The sequence below is a fragment of the Bacillus rossius genome, chromosome 12 (genome assembly GCF_032445375.1).
Source record: "Bacillus rossius redtenbacheri isolate Brsri chromosome 12, Brsri_v3, whole genome shotgun sequence".
Classification (NCBI taxonomy): domain Eukaryota; kingdom Metazoa; phylum Arthropoda; class Insecta; order Phasmatodea; family Bacillidae; genus Bacillus; species Bacillus rossius.
In genome coordinates this window covers 21,211,091-21,231,363 of record NC_086339.1, presented here as the reverse complement: position 1 = coordinate 21,231,363, position 20,273 = coordinate 21,211,091, and the positions used below count along the sequence as shown (strand labels likewise).

The 20,273-nt window shown below is 39.3% G+C and overlaps 1 protein-coding gene across 5 annotated transcripts in view; it reads right to left on the bottom strand.

The window, feature by feature from the left end:
• LOC134537688 (extracellular sulfatase SULF-1 homolog) overlaps nucleotides 1–20,273 on the bottom strand; it is a 363,580-nt gene that overhangs the window by 183,131 nt on the left and 160,176 nt on the right. For 4 of the 5 annotated variants that reach the window (XM_063378401.1, XM_063378404.1, XM_063378405.1 and 1 more), the window contains exon 4: nucleotides 1,865–1,906. The exons of the other annotated variant lie outside the window; for it this stretch is intronic. The gene's annotated coding sequence lies outside the window, so the exon portion shown is untranslated. The remainder of the gene's footprint in view (nucleotides 1–1,864; nucleotides 1,907–20,273) is intronic. 5 annotated transcript variants of the gene reach the window in all.

The following is a 20,273-nucleotide window of genomic DNA, read 5'->3' as shown; positions in this document are numbered from 1 at the left end:
TATTTTTTTTTGTACTTCCACGTAGGTACATAACATTCCACGCCCTCATTGGAACCCGGAACTCATCTCCGTTGCAGAGTAAGAAAAAAAATCGTCTGTACTTTGACGAAATATTCCTTTCGAAACCAGTTTCCAAGAAATAGTTACAATACTACAAAAAAAAATTTTTGTTTAACTTTGTACAACACAAGACTATGGCTATTTTTGCACTCATGAAAAATGTTTACCGATATAATACTGAATATTTCTAACAAAAATTAGCACATAAATTTATATTTCAATTGATGTTCCATTCAAGCATAATTATTTCGTTTGTTGGAGGCCACCGTCTTGGATTAAGACATCACAGTCGCCATCTTGTTTTTGTCTGCTGGAGGCAGCCATCTTTATTTTCAGTATTGAATTGGTTTTTTTTTTTTTTTGCGATTATCTCAAAACGCACCAAAATATTATGTTGGATAACTCCAGATTTGTATACAGCACTACAAAAAACCATAAGCAATGAGAATAAAACCGATTTCTAGATTTTTTTTTGCAACGTGAAACTACCATTTGACCGTATTAACAGAAGGGTTATTTATGATAACGTAGCCAAATTTTTAGTCACAGTATCTCATAATTTAGTGCAGCAGGGTTTACAAACCTTTAAAAAAAAATTGGTTGTCTGTAAAGTCGGTTTACGGACGATAGTTTAACGTGACAACGTCATAACAAAACATTGTAGAAATGATTGCATACTTTTATGAATAAAATTGAATCATTTTTATTGGACTATCACTATTTTGTATGGATACAAAGAAGGAGTGAAATGAAATCTACAATTTAATTGATAAATTTACTTTTATTTTCACTCATTAATTCAAATATGTTTATTACTTTAACGAAGATATTATTTTAACTATAACTTTAATATATATTTGCTATTTAACTTCTTCCAATCTGTGTTATTCTGTTAAGGATAGGACGATGATAGGAAAAGTAGGAAACGAATGGGAGAGTTTCAAGTTTAATGTGCCTCGAAAAAGTCAAATCGATGGTTGTTCCAATCGAGTGGAAGAGAGATAGATGCGGCGCAAGCGTACAATGAGCGTAACGGAACACTTTTTTCGTGCGTGCAGCCGGCGTTCATCGACTTATTAGACTTTGTCACGTCAAAATGTCCATAACTTGGTATTTTGATTCAGAACGTAATTTACTGTCATATTAACTGTTCTTTGCTTGACTTATGGGACAACGTGGATATATGAGTACATGACTATGTCAATAGGTAGGATTTTAACCACGCAGGGAAAATATCATGCATCGTGTCCTATTGACTGGGAAATGGCCAGCAATGGCAGGGCATAACACCGTGACTCTCAAACCCACCTTAAACTCTAGACTTAAACATCACTTTTGTTACGTCACGATGAAAAAATAAAATAGGTGTAATTTAAAATTATACATAAATAAATGTTTTTAGTGTCACCTTTCCACGGGATCAAAGCCTTGATTTTGCCGTGACGAAAGAACGCACAGGGGCATCCGAAAGCGTTCCATTAATCGCGTGTACTCCACGAGATACTTTCCTATAGCGTTCGCCAGGGGCGCCACTGTCGCCAGGCGGCGTCGTCAAACTCGCCTGTTTTCCGTCAACAAGTGCTAACAACCATTTACGCGGCCTTGCAGCAGGACAGAACAAAAAAAAAAATTAGAAGAGGTTCACAAAAGCCTTTTAGCGCCTGTGCGACTGCCGGATAATTATCGTTCATTAACATCACGGGACGAGGCGACTTTCAACCTCCCCGTGCACGAGAGAGAGAGAGAGAAAGAAACAAAGAGAGGGGGGGGGGGAATGTGATAAATGTTCGTCCACCAAACTTACCGCTGGACTGGACTGCAGCTAAATTCAGTCACTGAGAAGAACCTGGAAAAAAAAAATTACCAATACGGTAATATAAATTTTTTTGATACAATATTAATTAGTTTAATATTACAGTAACTCAAAATATAAAAAACAGATTATTAAGATAGTGATCCTATTACAGGACATTACTTGAGTAACTATGTTCAAATGGAAAAAAAAAAAAAAAAAAAATTCTTTTAAATAGATTTAAATTTAAAATGTATTTATTTAACAAAAGAGTATATACAGCAAGGCTACGATGTGTAAACGGTTATTTAAGACTGCGGCAGTATAAGCACCGGCTGCAATAGGAAGATGCCGTCCGGGCCAGGCCTGTGGTTCGCGGTGACCTGCCACGTGCCGGCCACGCCACAGGCTGCTCGACTGGCAGCTCCGGCGGGCTGGAGGAACCCCTCAAGCCACGAATGGGTCGCGCGCCAGATGGTCCCGCAGATGCCGCTACCGTTCCACCAGGCCACCGGGGCGGCATAACGACGGGTCAGTTACCACAACGCCGAAATACCAAAACGCCGAATGTCAAAATTGACCACAACGCCGACAGCTAGAAAACTGCTGTGTACCACAACGCCGAAATACCACAATCAGACCTAACCTTACCTAACCTAACCTAGCGTAATATAACCTAACTTAACCTAGCCTAGCATAACCTAGTCTAACCTAACCTAGTCTAACCTAACCTAGTCTAACCTAACCTAGTCTAACCTAACCTAGTCTAACCTAACCTAGTCTAACCTAACCTAGTCTAACCTAACCTAGTCTAACCTAACCTAGTCTAACCTAACCTAGTCTAACCTAACCTTTGTGGCAGTCCTGCAATTACATTTTTCGGCGTTAGTGTATTTTGGCGTTGTGGTACACATCAGTTTTCTAGCTGTCGGCGTTGTGGTGCGTCCCCCATCGTGACTTATACTGCAGTCGGGGGGGCTGAATTGTATCCGCTTGAAAAGGGTACTTTTCATACTTTTGGTGGCGGTAGTGTAGCTAGGTAGAAACTGGAGAGGTACCCTTTCCTATTTCTTAAAATGTTTCGGTTTTAATGCAAATATGCACTGGAAAGGTATCCCCTCGGAAAGGGTACCTTTCAGAATTTTGCTCTTTCACAGTCCAATCTAAGTCATAACTTAAGAATTAAGAAATATATATTTTTTTTCTTTTTTACATTTCATTTGAAGTAGTTTTGAGTCATGTCGTAAGTAACGATTCATAGGTTAGGATAATAAGCAACATTAAAAAAAAATACTTTATAATATTGTGGACGGTAGGTTGGGTTAGTATAGCTACATTAAAAATACTATGAAATCACCAAGTATGAAAGGTACCCTTTCCGATAAGATACAATTCTATCGTCCCCCTGCAGTCGATACTCTGGATGTTTTACCGATGCACGGTGTTCGGCAAACACAAAGCAGAATTCCCTGAATTTTTCCTCCTGACTTCACCCGGGTATTTCATAATTCTACGCTGATCAAAACGTGCAAAAATCTACATAGACAATAATTAGTATAAATTCTGTCACCACCTCCTAACACTACCACAGCCACAAAGTACCAAAATATCATTCAATGTCGTGACACAACTGTTTTTATACACTAAAAAAAAATCCTGATTTATAGGCTGATGTCTGTTTACATCGACACTTCGAGGCACCATCACGTATAGATTTCAGCATCACGTGCCAAAAAAAAATCTCTGCTTATAATTATTTTACACACAAGCATTGCAACAAAGACTAAAGCCACTATGGATCAGCGATACATGATTTATCATTTTCGTCTAAATATTTCAAATAAATTTCTTTACCTATATCATAAAAAGATTTGAATTAACTCGTATAAAGCTCAGGCTCACATGTCATGTTGACTGTTGTTTCGTTTTTTTTTTTTCGCTTTTACTTTTATTTAAGTGCTAATTCCAAAATAATATCTCAATACATCCTTTCCCTTTGTTGTTTTACCACAAATATTTAAAACAGATAATCACCTGCGCACCTTTTCACACCCATGATAATAGAGAGAGAAAAAAATTGCAAGGAGTTATCGAGTTAACAATTTTATAAAGAGTCCTTAAATAAAAGTAATGACGGCGTCTTGAGACGGAGAATTCATTAGGCATGGAATTGAATGTGTGTAAAACTAAACCACCGCCGGCGCACGAAGCCACGTGAAGAAGAGGGGAGGGGGGGGGAAGCTGCCGGTGACGTCACGTCGCTTCGTTAGTCCCCCCCCCCCCCCGGCCACAAAGGGGTCACAATGGGCAGTCCGGGGCGCGCATTGTAGGCGCGGGGCAGGGCGTGTTCCGCCCCGACACCTCCGCCCCCGCCCACCCCACCCCCTCCCCACACGGCGAGCGCTAGAACCGCCAAGTCACCTCCGACAAGGGCAGAGGCTGCCCGCCACCACGTGGGAACCGCTTCATTCCGCATCGCATCGTGCCCAGGCTGTCCCACAGCTGAGAAGCCCAAGATGTACATCAATGTTCTGTCCCCTGCCCGAACACGCCCGAATATTCACCTTCGGCCCTACTTCGGGATTTGTTTTATTTTTGCGCAGGAAAAAATGAATTCAAATATTATCTAAAAGTGGTCGGTTAGGTTAGCTAAATTAAAACACTTTAAAACACTATGGACGGTTAGTTAGGTTAGTATAGCTACATTAAAATAAACAGAGAAATATAAATATATATATAAATAAACCCGAGGTTGGCCGAAGGTGAATATTCGGGCGTGTTCGGGCAGGGACAGAACTTGATGTACATCTTAGGCTTTCCCCCCCCCCCCCCCCCCCCCCTCAGCTCGACAAGGAGCCGAGATCTGTTGATTGGCCAACTAATCATGGGTCTGAATCAAAAGACCAAAATTCAAATCGTATCGCAGTTTTCGAGCTATAGGCATTTAAAAAAAATTAAATTCCCACTCTGCAACAAATTATTAGACACTGTGATTTTAAATTTTTGATACGCAATAATAAATAACCCTACAATTGGTAACAATCTATAAAAATAAAAATATAAATGTTCGTTCGTTCGTTCAAAATCTTAAATCTCCGAAAGTTATTCGCCGATTGCTTTGAAATTTTAATGCAACGTTGCATTCGAATATGTCACTCATGTGAGAGGTAAAAAGATTGATAAAATATGAATTGGTAAAAATATAGATTTTAAATATTTTCTTTGCTATAGAGTACCATATATAGATATAAAGCGAGTATTCCATATATCTGTACCTATTTATAGGAGATAAATAAAGATATATAGACAGATAGAGAGCTATAAAGAAAACTAGAGTAAGGTAGAAACATATGTAGTTTGAGATATAGAGATAGAAAGATAGATATAGAGATATACATAAAAAAATTACAAAAAAAAAACAATGTATTGAGGCATTTCAACTCATTCCGAGCATTAGCTAGTTCAAATTAAAATCAAATATTCTACACGTTTGTGTGCAGGTGTGCAGGTGTGCAGGTGTGCAGGTGTGCAGGTGTGCAGGTGTGCAGGTGTGCAGGTGTGCAGGTGTGCAGGTGTGCAGGTGTGCAGGTGTGCAGGTGTGTGTGTGTGTGTGTGTGTGTGTGTGTGTAGGTGTGTGTGTGTGTGTGTGTGTGTGTAGCACTGCTAATGCGGCAACAACACTTTTAAATCGAGTAACGTTAACCATTTCCACTGAAGAAAAAAAACTTTGCTAACTTAGCAAGTTATTTGCATTAATAAGCCATCTTTTCAAATAAATTGCTTAGTAAAGAAATTTTTTACAGTATAACTAGCCAGATTGACCCGTTTAAAAACGTTTTGCCGCATAATTGTTCAAAATAATTTTTTTTTCCCCTTAAAGCATAGAATTTTTTATTTTATTTTTGAATTGTTATCAATAGTAGGTTTGTTTATGATTGCGTAGCAAAAAAAAAATTAATTCCTAGTATTTAATTATTTTTTTTTGCAGATGGTGCGGGTTAGAACCGTAATTTTGGCTGGCCCTCGAAGTTGAGTTTTGGGACACACAATGTGCAAGAGTTCGGCACGACGAGACTGGCTGAGAGAGACGCCCGCGAGACAACACCGCCGCCATTCCCCCCGTTCATTCATCAGCTCTTCCCTCATCAGCCTCTGGGGCTGTCGGCGCGCCAAGGAAGAAGAAGAAGAGAGAGAGAGAAAGAGAGAGAGGTTGCGTGCGGTGCAGGGGAACAAAGAGAGTAGGGGGGGGGGGGAGAGAGTGAGAGAGGAGGAGGAGGTGGCTGAATGAAAACGCCGGCCAGCACACAGAAGGAGAAAAAAAAAGGGCGGCTCTGTGGTCCCGTGGTCCAAAAAAGAAAGCCAGCCGTCGGCGCCACACTTCCCCGGTCTCGCGGAGGCGCAGGTATGCCGGCCGGTAGGTCCCTGAGGCGCCCCCGGAGACAGGCGAGATCGAGTTACACCGACCACACGCACTCTCACATAACGAACAATCTCGCTCACGGGAAGCCTACAACTCAACGTAGTTTCGGTTCCCCTGCAAGAATATCCCGAAGATTTCCGAAGTTTTGCGTTTTTGGTACTAACGCCACTTCAGCCGCTAAATCAGAAGTTTCCGATGAAAACAAGCATGCTGTGACTGACCTGACCTGACCTGACCTAACCTGACCCTTCGATTTTTTTTAATTTCAATTTTTGAGAGAAATCCGAAGTTGCACGAACGTGGTAGGGAACCGAAACTACGTGAGTTGTTGGCTTCCCCTCGCTCACACGCTGCTGCAGTGAAAAAAACGTAAACATAAACCTACTGTATCAACGCGAATAAAACCTAAACTTTATTCGTTGTCAAACCCCTAATATTTGCTATCCCTCCGGGGAGGGGAGAAAAAAAACACAAAGTCAGTTCATACTTTTTACAAAAGATTCCTTTTTAAAAACAGTTGCCAAAGTTGTGAAGAAATAGTTTGCAATACTGATTGTAACTGGTTATTTTTTCATATACGAAATACGTTACAAAAATTGGCGAATAATTTTTTTTTTTACTTATGTTTCATTGGAGAATATTTTTTTTAACCATAAAAATGATAATCGAGTATTCAATGACTTAACTTTTATTTTGTGTTGTTATGCTAATTAATGTGCGCAGTTAATAGGCTACTGTAAAAGCTAGTCAGGAAACTTGTTTTCAATTAAATTTAACTATTGAAGTTACTGGGACAACACAAAGCATAGATAAACATTGCGGAATCGGTTTATTTAATTACGTCAGATGACGGTTAGTGAGTGCGAATCAGAATCTCCGCCGTTAAAAAAAAAAAAAACAGTCACTTTTATAAAATTGTTTACACAATGCAAACAACCACATTCGAGTAAATGTTTCGGGCGTCTAAACCAATATGGCGCAACAATCGCGCTGAATGGAGGGGGTAAAAAAAAATGGCTTCACAAACTTGCCATGTGTGATCGTGCAGGCGTGGCCATCCCGTGGTTGAAACAACAACCGTTGCGGCTTGAGAGAAGATGATGAAACCAAGATGGCGTCTCTTTAGAGTGCTGTATCTCTGACTCTCTCTCTATCTATCTATCTATCTATGATTTCGCTTCTGCGGCGCTGCTTGCTCCTTGGCGGGCTCGCATCACGGAAGGGGCGGGGGAGGGGGTTTGCAGGTATATTATAGATTATGTATGTTTACTTAAAGACTACTCTGGATATAATCCTTTTTATAAGGTTTGCAAGAGTAGTTTATTTATATTTATTGCACACATGATTATATTTTTAACACACATATATATATATTATATAATATAATACAGTTTATATTATATAATAATTCATATCCTTTTAGCTTGCTTATACAGGTTTCCAGGGCGTTATTCTGTCATAATTCTTATTCTTATTTTCAAAGAGAGATCTGGTGTATATTTTTAATTCTCTTATTCTTAATTAATTCTTTTCAGTTCATTTATCTAATTTGATATAATATTCCGGCTGTTCGATTACACTATACACAAGAAGAACAGCCAAAGAAACTTGTGTAGGAGATTCAAAGAGTTATTTTATTTTTCTGTAGTAAGTTATTCCGTATCGGAAAGCAGATCTTCCATCAGAGATTGTTCGTGCATCCAACTATCGAAACGCTCCAGTCTCTTGGATACTTCAAAGGTGTAATTTCTCCATATGTCATAAGTCTTCTTATCTCTCACAATTTGATTAATATCCTTAATATCAACATCCTCCATAGCCATCTTCCTTGTGTACTTGTTTCGTATGTCTTCTATTTTAACGCAATCATTTAGAACATGCTCTACTGTGTCTTCTTCCATGCACACAGGGCACATAGGGCTTTCCACTAAGTTAAAAGAGTTTAATTTGTGTTTAAAATTCCCGTGACCTGTTAGGAATTGTGAAGTGTAGTGGTCAGTACTTATCCATGAAAATTTCATCCGTTCTTCTATTGAAGGGAATATATTGTGTGTATGCCTTCCCTTGTCAGAGTTTCGCCACCTTTCTTGCCAGATTTCAATATTTTCTATGTGGATTCTGCGATATTTTGAAGCAGTGTATTCCTTGTTCATCTTTAATATCACAACTTTTGCTCTTTCTTGTATTAGTAGGTCTATAGGTAAGGCTCCAGCGATAACCTGCAGTGCTTCTAAAGACGTAGTTCTGTAGCTTTTTGTTACAGCAATTAGAGCTGTTCGTTGGGATGAGTTTAACCTTCTTCTTACATGTGAATTGCGTAGTAGTTCATACCAGACTGAGCAAGCATAGGTAAGTATGCCCAGGTATACTCCATTGTACAGTGTTGTCATAGTATTAGTGCTCAATCCTACATTTGTAGGTTTATGACTCCTTATTTTTTGCATTAACAGTAGGGCCTTTTGTGATGCTTCTTGTATGTGTTCTTGGTATCCTGTTCCCGTTGTGATTTGTACCCCTAGATACTTAACTTTTTGTTTTATCTTCACTATTCGTTCTTGAAATCTTATTAAAGGTGGTCTGTCTTTATGTAATTTTCCCTTTAGTAATACGCCTTCAGTTTTTTCAGATGATATAAGAAGTCGGACACTGCTTGCCCAGGTGTTGATAGAGCGTAGAATAATTTCTGCTGTCTGCTCTAATTCGTAGCGTGAAGTAGCGGGTATAATGAGCAAGCCATCATCTGCATAGCCATATATAATGTTATTTACTGGTAACTCAATTTTCAGAAGCTCATCAAATATTATATTCCATAGTAGCGGACCAAGGACTGAACCCTGAGGACAGCCCATGGAGAGCTTCTTTTCCACAACTATGTGGCCCAATCGACATTCACACTTTCTATCTTGCAGAGAGCCCCTTATGGCGGCATACAGGTTCTTAGGTGTGTTAAGATTCTTTAAGCGCCATAATACTTGAGGCCACCAAGCGTGGTCGAATGCTCCTGCTATATCTATCGTCACTCCAAGCACATATTTTTCTTGTAGGTTTTTAATATATTGATTTACATCGTATAGCGCTTTTTCTGTACTATACCCTCTTCTGAAGCCATACTGCTGTTTATCTATTCCCTGTATTACTTCCAAATAAGCTGTTAGTCTTGCATTAATGAGCCGCTCATAAATTTTTCCCATGTTAGGCAGCATAGTTAAAGGCCGGTATGACTTAGTTAATTTCGGGTCCTTAGCATTTCCCTTGTATATGATTTTGAGAACTCCTTCCTTCCATATTTTTGGAAATGTTCCTGAAGATAAGCATAAATTATACAGATGTAACAGTACTTCCTTGATTCGAGGGTAAGCTCGCCAAATTAACTCAGTTGTTATATTATCTTTACCTGGTGCTTTTCGTGGTTTTAACTCTTTAATGATCTTGGGTTGCAGGTGCGAGCGCCTGCCAGCTGCGGCCTTAGGGCGGGGGGGGGAGGGGGGGGAGGAGGACTGACGGACCACCCGCCCGCCATGCGTCGCCGCGCGTATCCTGGGCCTCGTCCAACGAGCGCGCCGAGATGGCAGCTGCGTGCCGCCGACCGCTGAGCGCTGGCTGTCGCCGGCGGTGCGCGGGCGGACCACAACCACGTGTGCGGCAACACCCCTGCTTAGCCCGGCTTCACCGTTGAAAAACAAATTAAAAAAAAAGGGGGGTTGTCTGTAAAGTCGGTTTTACGGACGATAATTTCACGTGATAACGTCATAAGAAAACATTGATGAAAAATTTTATACTTTTATGAATTGAATTGAATTATTATTATCACTGAATTATCATTATTTTGTATAATACAAAGAAGGAGTTAATTGAAAATTAAATTTTTTTTTCATTGAATACTAAATAAAAGCAGTTGACTTTATTTTATACGATCGTTTATATGAGATAATAATATTTTAGTCAAAATTGTAACATCACCAATTATTACTGCACTCGCAGACCGATGCTACTTTTTTAAATAATCAATTATATGAGGTGATATCGCTAATCAAATTCTTAAAATGCAAGAATTAATTACCTTTTTTGCTTCAATTGTTGTTGTAATAAACAATGGAAACCACATTAACTTTTCACTTCACTTTATAAACAGTTGACAAAAGAGTTCACGTGTAGGTTGTGTGCTGCCGCTGTCTCTATTCTACTCTCGGACGCATCGGCCGATGGAGTGGAAGAGAGATAGATGCGTCACAAGCCGATCGTGCCTTTCTCTATATCGCTTTTTCCACCGCTCTCGCTTGCACGCTCGGCTCAGGCGGAACGTGACAATGAGTCATGCTTTTTCGTGCGTGCAGCCGGAGTTCATCGATTTATAAGACGTTATCACGTCAAAAAAAATCTGGGTACGCTGTTCTCTGTAGGCGCCAGTAGTGCTGATAAAGTCTTAGGGCTCAGGACACAGCCAACTGTCTGGTCGGATGAGCGAGGTACGGGGCTGAGGAGGTGTGACTATGCCGGGTTGGTGGTCCCAGCCGCTGGTCATTGCCGAAGCTCGAATACCCTCCCGATCAAACAACAGGGAGTGATCGCTAGAAGTTCTGTTGAAATTTATTGCTCTGGAATGTATAAACGAACTGGAAATTTTTCCCTCCCTACCTTGATAGGGCGCACATGTGGGAGGGGACCCTGAGAATGCCCTCCTTATGTCGGAACAATCTGTACACTGGACTACAGCCGCCAGGGGTTTGTCTCTTGGATTTCCATCGCGCTGAACGGGAATGTTGAGTATGAAGTAAATAAAATAATTTAATAAAAAATGTTACTTTAAATTTTGACGTCAAATCCGTGACGATCTGGTGGGCAATATCCAGAAAAATTGAGACAAAAAAATATTTAAGTTATAAAAATAACTATATTATAATATTTGAGCAAATTATGGTTGAAGAAAAATTAGCATCGCATTCGTGAGAAAATTGGAGCTTTGTTGACAACGCTGCAAACAGTATTTTTCTTTCCTGCTGAGTAATTTACGGTAGGTAATAATGATGTTTCCGAGTGTCTGCAAAACTATGGAGAGTGGCCTTTAAGACAGTAAGAATTATTTGTTAAGTATTTGTTGCTGACTAAATCTATCAGCCTTTTTTTTTTTTTTTTTTTTTTCATTTTCTCACGGGTCTCTCTTTCTCGAGGGTTTGGCGGCTGACAATAAAAATTGCGACACATAACCGAGACAAGCTCGGCCCATCTTTCACAAACAATGGCTCAACTGACTCTACGTCAATATCAGAACCAACAGCGAGCATATAGCCACGTCCATTACCAAACAATTTTCTGCATTCCCCGTCGCTTCTCGCGAGGTAGACGGCTGGGGCTCGCTCGAGCGCGAATTTCGCGCCTCGTTCGGGGGGCTCGTTTCTCTTGACTAATTTTTTGCCTCATTAGATACCTACGGCAGTTCTCTGCGTTTTTAATTGCTTCTGCTCACGCTATTTCGCTTGTTTTCGTTCTTTTCTCCAACATAACCCGTTTTCGCTTAGGCATTTTGCTTCAAAACCAAATCTAGTAACTTTATAGTTATTCCATTCAACTACCAGAACTCAGTGTGCTCACTCGCGAGCAACTTAAAAGTTTAAATTACGCAAATCGGTGCATTACTCTCGGAGTCACGGCTCTCGATGACTTCAGTTCGACGCTCCCCACCAACGCTCGTTACGTCATCACTGCGAATGTTAACCGGGTGAGTCATACGTAATGACCACGAGAAAAGTCTGTTCACTAAGATATATTTACTTCAACTCTGCAGCTTTCATAGTTTACGGTATTTAAGCGGTGTCAATTCCTCAGCCGAAGTGACACCCAACCCGAGATTAAAGACATTCTTATTCCTGTTGGAAATTCACGTCAAAAACATAAGCATCGGCGAAGTTCCGAGAACTTCGGAATTGTTCGGGTGTAGCTCTCATCCCTGTGAATTTTAGGTTTCCCGTGGCCATGCATGCATTCTGTCTAAATCCGCTCTTTGTCTCATGTTTGAGGGGCATCCTAACACCGTTTCAAAGAACTGTATTTTATGGAAGTGACTGTGTTACACGACGGTAAATTCTAATTCGGGCGTGACTAACCACCATTACAATATTAACGATATCACTGAAACGTACAGTTTTAAAACTTTTGAAGTGAAAACTTCTTTAGCTGCGTTGAGCGATTTTTGGTAGGGGCAAAACTTAATGGGTTCGCGTCACCGACATGCTAGTGACGTGTTGCGCCAGACTGGAGACGTGAAGCAGCAGCCTGTGTACATGTATACGCATATATACACTAATACATTGTATACACTCGACTGTATCATGTGCGTGTTGGACACTTTTTTGGATGGGTAAAATCTTGTGGACTTCGCGTCACCGACGTGCTGCAGTAGCAGCAAGTGAAGTTGAATTGACCACGTGTAAAGTTTAATTTCTGTGCCCAGATACCTAGGTCTGACATCATTGGTTAAGTCATAGCTAGGTATTGAATTTTTACGTAATTTCGACATACCTTTGACATCTGTTGCTACTAAAAAAATGATGTAAATTTAATTTCTTACGTAGCTTTTGACGTAGAAACGATGTCATATTACACATTTAAAAACAAAGTTTTAAGTTTTCACTTCTATCGACAGTCCCCATGACTGCCTTTAGTTTTTTTTTTATTTAGTATTTCTGTTTACGAGCATTCTCATTTTGCGAAAGTCTAAACACAAGAAGTTTAAAATTTGAGCGATGCGTGCGTTGCGTTTTCGCGTGGTTTACAAAACGAGTTGTGTATTTTAAAAGTATTATCTTTGAAAGATTTGTGCAATAAGAGTGCATGACAAAAAAAACCCAAAAGACAAGAACACAATAATATTGTGTTCTTGTCTTTTGGGTTTTTTTGTAGTTTTCTTCTACAGACATACATGTGCTCAGCAATGGCGTATGTCCAAAAGCTTACATCAAGTTATTTTTGAAAGTGTCGTTATTGAACCGGTGAGTGGTTCAATAAACCCGGCCAGAAGGTCCGCACCAGGACACGTAAGCGAGTTGTTTCCCGTGCGCGGCCACGCAGGAGCAGTTAGTTGTCTCCGCGCACGTCGACGCACGGGGCGCCCCCGCCGGCGCCGCCACCCGACACGCATACCAACCTTCTCCCCACCCTCATTACAATTTCCCCCCCTCGACCGCGGCCGGGCCCTTTTGCCCTCCCCCCCCCCCCCCCCCCCCCATTACCTCCGCGCCGCACGTACGGCTCGCGGTGATCGGTACGTGCCCTAAACCCTTTATTACCCTCACCCTCCTCCCCCGGGGAACCGATGCTGAGCCCTCGTACGGCGCATCGCATTCCGAAAAGAGCTGCGGCGGCCTCCCTCCCAGACGCGCAGCCTCGCGGCCCCGGAGATTCTTCGTCGGGCGCATGCGCTGGATGGAATGACGACTCCGCGGCACGGGTCGCACGGGAATCCTTCTTTTCACAGACGAGAGAGCCAAACCCCAGATCGTGCATCTTCGGTTTTTTTTTTGTTCATTGTAAATAAATATCATAGTGTTGATAATGGTCAATTAGGTTAGGTTAGCTACATTATAAATACTTTAAAACATTGCGGACGGTTGATTTCGTTAGGATATCTACATTAAAGATACGGAAGAAAAAAAAAGCATTATGTTCGGGGAACTTCGGGTTTTTGGCTCTCTCGTCTGTGAAGAAGAAGGCTTCCCCGGGTCGCACGGCCCACGCTGGCTATTGCAGCTTCTCGTCTTTCAACATTCACACGAGCTGCAGTACCCGGCGTTGCCCGGGCTGAACACAGGGTGGTTGGTATAGTATATCGTCCGCGAGTTAAAGCAAAAAAAAATGGATGGCGCAGAAAACAATGACCATTATGACGTGACAACGTCTAAAAAAATCGATGAACGCCGGCTGCACGCACAAAAAAGTGTCCCGTTAAGCTGTGTCCCGTTACGCTCATTGTACGCTTGCGTCGCATCTATCTCCCTTCCACTCGTTTGGAACAACCATCGATTTGACTTTTTCGAGGCACATTAAACTTGAAACAGTCCCATTCGTTTCCTACTTTTCCTATCATCGTCCTATCCTTAACAGAATAACACAGATTGGAAAAAGTTAAATAGCAAACATGTATAAAAGTTATAGTAAAATAATCTGTTCGTTAAAGTAATAAACATATTTGAATTAATGAGTGAAAATAAAAGTAAATTTAAAAATTAAATTGTAGAATTAATTTCACTCCTTCTTTGTATCCATACAAAATAGTGATAGTCCAATAAAAATGATTCAATTTTATTCATAAAAGTATGCAATCATTTCATCAATGTTTTGTTATGACGTTGTCACGTTAAACTATCGGCCCTAAACTGACTTTACAGACAACCAATTTTTTTAATCAATGATTAAATTATTTGTATATCTGGATCGATAAACAACAAAATCTGCTTAATCAAAAAGAGAATAATATAACACAATTATTTACGAAAAGAAAATATCGAGATCCTATAAAACCCCAAGGCAGGACGTGACGGACGCGCCAAACAGCGCGTTTAAAATTCAAGGCAAACGCGATCTATTGACGGATTTCTAAAGTGAACTGTTATTAGAGTTGTTAGTTCGCTAGCCACCGCGAGCTCCACTAAGAAGAATAGCAAGTTGCCAAAAACCTTACTATATGACCGTGTGGCTGACCAAGAGAAACGACACACACACACACACACACACACACTGTTTTGCGTGTCTGTGACCCATGATTTTCTGTTTAAAAAAATGAATTTACCCATGACGATAGGTTGAACGGTTTAGAAGTTGATGCGTTGCAGCGCCATCTAGTGGAGAATTAAAAAAAATGGATAGCATAAATATCTGCTCCACGAAAAAAAAAAAAAAAAAAAAAAAAACACTTCGATGTGCTAGCCAACTGTCATGACAATCGGTCCAACGGTGTCAAGAGTTTTATCAATTTTATATAGCCTATACATTACACAGACACTAGCACCCATTTTGTAGTTTACAGATAGAAATAAAAATTAATTTTATTTCAATATACATCGGAGGGGAGAAGTTGGTACGCAACGCAGGCGCGGCGTGGATAAGTGCTTCCGCGTGGAAGCACACGGGAAACAACCTTGTTTATATGTTCTAGTCCGACCCTTTGACCGGGTTTGTAAACTTCGCAAGAAAAGTACTAACGCAAAACAGTTCAATGACGAAGTTTTTAAATACTCGTTTGTAATCCATGCAAAAAAAAATGCACGCATCGCTCAAATTTCTAAAACTTCTTGCGTTTCGGCTTTCGTTGAAGCCTTCCATATTTGAAGTGGAGGGTTCCAAGACGTTACGTAATAGAAGCCCATGAATGTTTTTTTGGTAAATATGTATTAAACGGATTAGCGCCAAAAAAAATCGTACAAATATGAAATATCTTTCATTATATGCTATCTTACGTACTCTCTTCAGAACCGCCTGCGGAGATAGAAAATTCCAATTACTTTAGGAGATATCGAATTTTTTAATCTTCATTTTTTGGCGATTTTTTTTTAAAAAAAATTTAAAAATCCGAAAATACCTTTATTCTGTGCTCTTAAACTTCCTCTTTTCATTAAACCCGGCTGAGATAAGAAATTCCAAATACTTTTGGAGATATCGAATTTTTTAATTTTCATCCTGTGCACTCGTGCGGCGATAACGGTTGCTTGTTTACAAGTATCATTTTTTTTTTTTTGCGATGTTCCCGAACGGAGAAACCTAAGATGCACATAGAGTTCTGCCATTCCCGATTACACCCGAACAATTCACCTTCGGCCAACCTCGGGTTTATTTATTAATATTTCTCTGTTTATTTTAATGTAGCTATACTAACCTAACTAACCATCCAAATGGTTTTAAAGTGTTTTAATGTAGCTAACCTATCCGACCACTTTTAATATTTCAATTCATTTTTCCTGCGCAAAAATAAATAAATCCCGAGGTTGGCCGAAGGTGAATATTCGGGTGTAATCGGGAATGGCAGAACTTTATGTGGATCTTAAGGACTCTCACGTAAACGAATACATCATGTAAAAAGAAACTTACGTGAGTTTATTCTGTTCATCCTTTTTCCCGGTTTGTTAGGTCAGGTCAGCTACATTATAAATACTTTAAAACTAAACAACCAATAAAATTAATTTTATTATTTTTAATGTCTGTTCAGTTTCAAAGTATTTATAATGTAGCTGACCTGACCTAATCTACCTTTGTCCCATTTTGTTAGGTCAGGTCAGTTACATTATAAATACTTAAAACTATACAACATGTAAAATAAATTGATATTATTTTTAATTTCTGTTTATTTTGAAGTATTTATAATGTAACTAACCTTACCTAATGGAAAATTTATGTTATTTAGACATTCACGCGCACACGGCAAAATATAAAATGGCGACGGTCAAATTATTACACACGTCTGGTATAGCAAAATAAGAACGGCCATATCTCCAAAAGTATTTGGAATTTTTTATCTCCGCAGGCGGTTCTGAAAAGAGGACGTAAGATAGCATATAATGAAAGTTATTTCATATTTGTACGATTTTTTTTGGCGCTAATCCGTACAATACATATTTACCGTTTTTTTTTTAATAAAATTAATATTACACGTATATATATAGTTTTTAATGATACCACTTTTGCAAATTTGTGTTTGGTTTCAGATTTTCTCAAAACGGATTCGCTGAAAATGATATAATGGCGATAAAACAAAGTCACGCAAGTGTTCATAAGCTCGAAAATAACGTTTAGTAAATATCCCATTAGAAATTTTATGACCCAACAAAAAAAAATTGCACTAGAGTTATCGCAATAAATAGTATATAGACAAGAAAATTTTTAAAAAAAAATAAACGCGAGCGTATGAAACCGAACTGAAATAGTGTTCTAGAGATCAAGGTCAAGTATTTTTAGCATAGAATTTACAACAAATAATGTCTCGGCTGGACTGAATCCCACGCGAAAACTACGGCCTAGCACACTAAGATTCTATTTTTTTTTAAGTTATGTTTCAGTGTACCAAATGAAAAAAAAATTCAAATTTTGATGACATTATTTTAGAATAAAACCTATGTGTAATATAAAAACTAAACGACAGCAAAAAAAATATATATATATGGTATCATTTCTACAACTGCGGTCAAGCAATTACAAGAAGAAACCACAGCGTTTTTCTCAATCGAGATTAGATTGTGTAGACCACTCTGGGGCCTGGGTTATAAACCTGCAAGAACCCAAGATGCAAAATGTTCGTCACCCACATTTTATAGTACCTGTGTATAACAAATGCGAAAACGCAATAACGCAATTTAAGTATTGTTCAGCTTCCAAATTTTTTATTTTGCGTTTTTGCTTGTTTTCTCAACGGCCTTATTTGAAGAGAAGTGATCCGAAAACTTTTATTATATACATCATGTTAACATTTACTAAATTTTCACACAGTGAAAGAAAATAAAACTTTTAAATCAATTTATAAACAATTTACTTTTTATTCTCATCATAAATATTAATTTATTAAAATAATACCGGGGTATGCATTTGTTTTCTACAGTTTTACAATTTTAAGTTGTAGGATTGGTGACGTCTTACTACGTGCGCGCTTGATAAATTACTGCAATTTTCTTACGTTGGAAACGTGTTGCCCTGCTGCGTCGTATTTCTTGCGTACTTTATAACCTCCTGAAAGCTACTTTTACAGTGGATGCGTGTATTGACGAAAATTAATTCGTCAGTATAACAGTTCAGATTAGTACATTCGAACATCGTGGTTTTAGTCCAGGAGTGTTCTGATATAGGTAAGCATGCTTCTATCTACCAACAAAGATGGAACCCATAGACGATGCAAAGAGTGGTGGGTCCCTTTTCTGATGCATACAAAGAGGTTAACCCTTAAAACACGAATCGATAACTTCAAAACAACGAGCAGTTTTATATCAACATTTCAAAACTGGGCTAGTCGCAGTACTTTGGACAACATTATACTTCGACACTAATTATTCAAAGACAAAGACACGTCTGTTTAAACAACCATAGTTGAATCTAGCGGGGATAAGATGTTAGATTCAGGTCATGCTGTCGGCCATTTCCGTCTCTGTACATATACCTATTTTCGTTTGTTTCTCGGATCGCGTACGCTCTGTGGCGCACAGTCCTACCAACTTTATTTAAATCATTCTCGCACGTGACATGTTAACTGTTAATGTTACTCCCTTATCTAAAGATGATACGTTTAGATTATTTCTAAGTTATTTCTTGAACTTAAACAATTTACCAAGTTACTGTAGAGTAGTTTAGAACGAAGAGTGATTTTAATTATAACTGTTTCTTGAGGAGAGAGAAGTTTTCGTTAAGTCTGAACTTCCCTACACTGGCCTATAGCCGTGGTCGTAACTGCCATCTTTGAACCATTATGACGTGGTCACTACTCACCGTTCGTAGTCCTGGCGGCGATGTTGCATCGATCCCCACTGACTGACAGCGACTGACGACTTCAGACTGAATTCTGTGGCTTTAAGTAGCCCCACCTGACCGGGTTGACGTTTGTTTACCATAACAACGCGATTCCTTCCCGTGCCTCGGTTTTCGAATATCCCTCGTCGTGGTTCGTTGTCCCATTTCCCCTCCTCATTTAACAACTGACTGTCGCCTCACACGTCATTACTCCCTCCTCTCTCTCTCGACTCGTCTTCCTCTGCTTCAATCGCGTCTCCTCAGCGATACTGGATGTCTTTATTTTTTTGTTTTACAGTCCATAAATGATCGTGCATATGCCATTACTTGTCCAATAAAAGGCCCCTGCCCCGCTTGCGCTTGAAAAATCGTTAAACTCTGTGAAACGTGGACGCCAAACTTAATAATAACCCCAAAAACTATGTTTTAAGGCACACTATAAGAGTATCATAAAGTTTTCCGCTTTATTGCATTCACATTGGCCTAGCCCGCGTAGTGAATTTGAACTTACTTCATAGTTGCCACAAGAAATATCTATATTGTGTATGGAAATATTTAATGCTCCACGCTTTTTAGTCACCGATTCATATGCTCCTCTGCTCTCTTTACCTGGTCAACATAACGTATATAAAATTTTATTTTGGCTGTCCAAAACGAGAGGAAGTTTACAACATACAAGTACCATATCCAGAGTAGACTTGTGTCGTTTAACTCCACGCGAAAAAAAAAAAAAAAAAAACTTAGGCCTTTAATTACGCTGCCCTCCCACCTTTTCAAAAATTTACAAATGCTACATATTTGCGCCCGCGGTTGTGTGTTTTTTTTTTTACTTAAGGGTGCTCACTATTTTTACCCGTCGTCCGTCTCTTGTGAACTCTGTAATATGTAAAACTCTCCTAAGATTTTCCTACATAATACAATTTTCCGCTTATCGCATAAACATAAATATTCCCTCATCAGTTCCATATATCCCTACGTTAACCCTTCCTCTTTAAAACGTGTAAGTGTATAGATGCTTCTCGAATATAACGTTCAGTGTTTGAGAAAAAATGTATAATTATGTTTATCTTTAAACTTTTAAATTTCATACTTATTAAACTTTCAAACACAAATTTACAAACCTTATCAAAGAATTTGATAACTGCACAAGACCGTCAAAACCTTTTGTCACGCGCAAGTGGTATTTTTTTATACCAATTAGCTGCTTGCATTCATGCCGTCTTTGTTGGACTGTTCCGTCTGTACACCATTTCACTCGTACGCGGCATAACTTGTGACGAATAATGAGCAAACCATCAGCCATTCGTTGACCCGTTGGCATGACACGTGACGCAACTGGCACGGAAAATTGTGGAACTGAACACAGTTTCATTGTTTGTTGAAAGTTGTAGTAGAAAACTTTTATATGATGGACGTAATGCTGAACATTTTAATTTACACGTCTTTCTATGGTTTCTGTTTTTAACCGGATGTTTCCTCTTTTTTTTTTTTTTAGAGAAAAGGTATTTAGGTTGCGATCCGCAT